The sequence below is a fragment of the Momordica charantia genome (genome assembly GCF_013281855.1).
Source record: "Momordica charantia cultivar OHB3-1 chromosome 8 unlocalized genomic scaffold, Mcharantia_2.0 BLBB01000008.1, whole genome shotgun sequence".
In the NCBI taxonomy this organism is placed as follows: Eukaryota; Viridiplantae; Streptophyta; class Magnoliopsida; order Cucurbitales; family Cucurbitaceae; genus Momordica; species Momordica charantia.
This window is the reverse complement of record NW_028275166.1, coordinates 15,972,963-15,975,790: the sequence shown is the minus strand read 5'-3', so window position 1 is coordinate 15,975,790 and position 2,828 is coordinate 15,972,963. Positions and strand designations below refer to the sequence as shown.

The 2,828-nt window shown below is 39.3% G+C and overlaps 1 non-coding gene across 1 annotated transcript; it reads right to left on the bottom strand.

Annotated features, from left to right (window-relative positions):
• Positions 1-1,533: 1,533 nt before the first annotated feature.
• LOC148209621 (small nucleolar RNA R71) lies at positions 1,534-1,639 on the bottom strand. The gene has a single exon (XR_015793305.1). It is a non-coding gene; the product is annotated as a small nucleolar RNA R71 (small nucleolar RNA).
• Between the last annotated feature and the right edge of the window lie 1,189 nt (positions 1,640-2,828).

Below are 2,828 nucleotides of genomic sequence, written 5' to 3'. Positions count from 1 at the left end.
AGGTAAAACCGCAAAATCCAATGAAGCCCTTAAGTTGTAGATATGTTGCACGACTTCTCGAACCTGAGAGTTTTCGAAATGCTGGAAAAACAGGGCAGGCGCCAGGCGCCTGCATAATTCTTTTTTTTTTTCAACGTTTTCTTTTTTTCTTTTTTTTTTCAATGTTTTCACAAACATTCTCTTAATAAGAAAAACTTTATAATTAAACAAAAAGAAAATACAAGATACAAAGACTTCCTTCCTTTACTTTTGTTCTTTCAAAAACGGATAAGAAGGAAAAAACATTTTTCGCAAAAATTTATTGACCTGAAAGTTGAATAGAGGTTTTTCCTCTATCCACTGGTTCTCCAAAATACGGCTTAAGTCTCTGCCCATTTACTTTAAAAACATTTCCCTTAGAGTCAACTAGATCCACTGCCCCATATGGGTAGACTTTAAAAATTTGAAAGGGACCAGACCATCTAGACTTAAGTTTTCCAGGGAAAAGTTTCAACCTATAGTTGAATAACAGAACCAGATCACATTCTTGAAGATTGTTCGGCCGAAGACGCCTATCATGCCACTGTTTAGTTTTTTCCTTAAACAACTTAGCATTCTCATAAGAAAAGTGCCTGTGTTCTTCTAATTCCAACAATTGTAACTTCCTCGCTTCACCTGCAGCCAACAAATCAAAATTTAATTTCTTAGTAGCCCAAAATGCTTTATATTCTAGCTCAAGAGGCAAATGACATGCTTTTCCAAAAACTAGCCTATAGGGGGACATGCCGAGTTTTAAATTTATTTTCAAATTCTTTTAGTTTTTATTTTTGTGAATTGTTGTTGGGTGTAAGTTCCATCCACCATTTTTGTTCTATATTTTTGGTCGTTTATCTCACAAGGGTAAGTTAAAGTGCATGAGCACAAGATCTTTTCTTCTACCCCTTGACCCTGAGATTGAGCGGACCCTTCGAAAAACTCGAAAGGAGCAAAGACTTCGAAAACAACTAGAAAAGCAAAAAGAGAGAGAAGGTGAAATCAGTCCTGAAAGTGAGGTAGAGAGTACAAGCACATCAATGGCAGATATTCCACCTCGTGATCCGGTTGATCCACCTGCTGTTAACGGTAATATGAGGGATCATGCAAGAAATGATGAATTCAACCATATCCAGACGGCGGACAACAGAGACGTGGCAATGCGAGAATATGCCGCCACGGCTTTTCAGAACTTTGATTCAGGGATAGTCAACCCTATTCCAGCCCACGCAAACTTTGAGCTTAAACCAATGATGTTCCAAATGTTGCAGACAATTGGACATTTTGGAGGGCAGGAACATGAGGATCCACATGATCATCTGAAATCATTCATTCAAATTGCAAATGCATTTCGATTACCTGGTATAACAGACGATGCTCTGAGACTAACACTTTTTCCATTTTCTTTGAAGGACCAAGCTAGAGCATGGCTCAATGCATTTCCACCGGGATCCATCACCACATGGGGGTCGTTAGTGGAGAAGTTCTTAACAAAATTCTTCCCACCTACTCGCCACGCTCATATCAGAGAGGAGATCATCTCCTTTAGACAGTATGATCGTGAACCTGTTCACGAGGCGTGGGAGAGATTTAAAGAACTAATCAGGAAATGTCCGAACCATGGCTTGCCGGCATGCATCCAGATAGAACATTTCTTTAGAGGCTTAGATCATCCTACTAAGATGATGCTAAACAATGCTGCCAACGGAGCCTTTACAAAGAAGACATTCAACGAGATAGTTGACATCCTAAATGAGTTAGCTTCACATAACGAACTATGGTGTTCGCAAAGATCTAGGGCAGCACCAAAGAAGCAAGATCCAGCTGGAGTTTTGGCTCTGGACATTGCGACCTCGATGCAAAAAGAGATGGTTACAATGAACCAGAGGCTGAAAGAGATGGCATTGGGAATAAAAAATCCATTAGCCACGCTGATACAACCTGTGCAGTCGGATTATTGCACTCCTGCCCCTGTTTGCCAAGTCAACGATCTCATTTGTTCATTTTGCAGTGAAAACCATATTTATGATAATTGTCCACATAACCCTGCTTCTGTTTTTTATGTAGGACATGGGAACAATAGGAACTTTAACCCATATTCGAACACCTACAACCCAGGCTGGAGGCACTGATTACGCTTGTTTACATGCGTAAAAAGAAGGTTTTAGATGCTGTTTTTACAGTGTTTCAGCTTTGTTTCGGATTTTTCTCGATCGTTTGAGTTCCAATTCATGCAAAATTCATATATTATGGTTTGTGGGTTGGCTTATATTGTATTTATGACATTTTAGGACCATTTGGGAGTGCAAATTAATCAAAAGAAGCGAAAAGACGAAAAAACACCTCAGGAGGCGCCAGGCGCCTGGGATGCCTGCAGAAAACAGTTTTTCTTCCAACTTTGCCCTTAATGAAACGCGTCTTCCAATGCGTTTTGGTGGTTCCAACCGATGCATACGTGTAGAAGAAGTGTTCCACTATCAGTTTGAGCACGATTTGGTCAGTCAAAAGAGTTGGAAATGGGTGATTCACCATCGTTTTAGGACCTACCTAACCAATTCTGCACAGCTATAAATTCCAGCAACTTCTCCACCAAAATCATCAAGCCTTGCTTCCTTCTCTTGATCATTTTTAGTGTTTCTTTGTTGCTTTCTAAGTACTTTTGAGTTGCTTTCATTAGTTGCTTTTCGTTTTTAAATCCCGAGCACTTTACATTCTTTTATTGAGCTTTGTTTTGTTTCCATTTGTACTTAGTCATTTTCTACTTATTCAAATATATAAAAATCCAGCACTTTGCTTATCTTCCCTTTGACTTTACT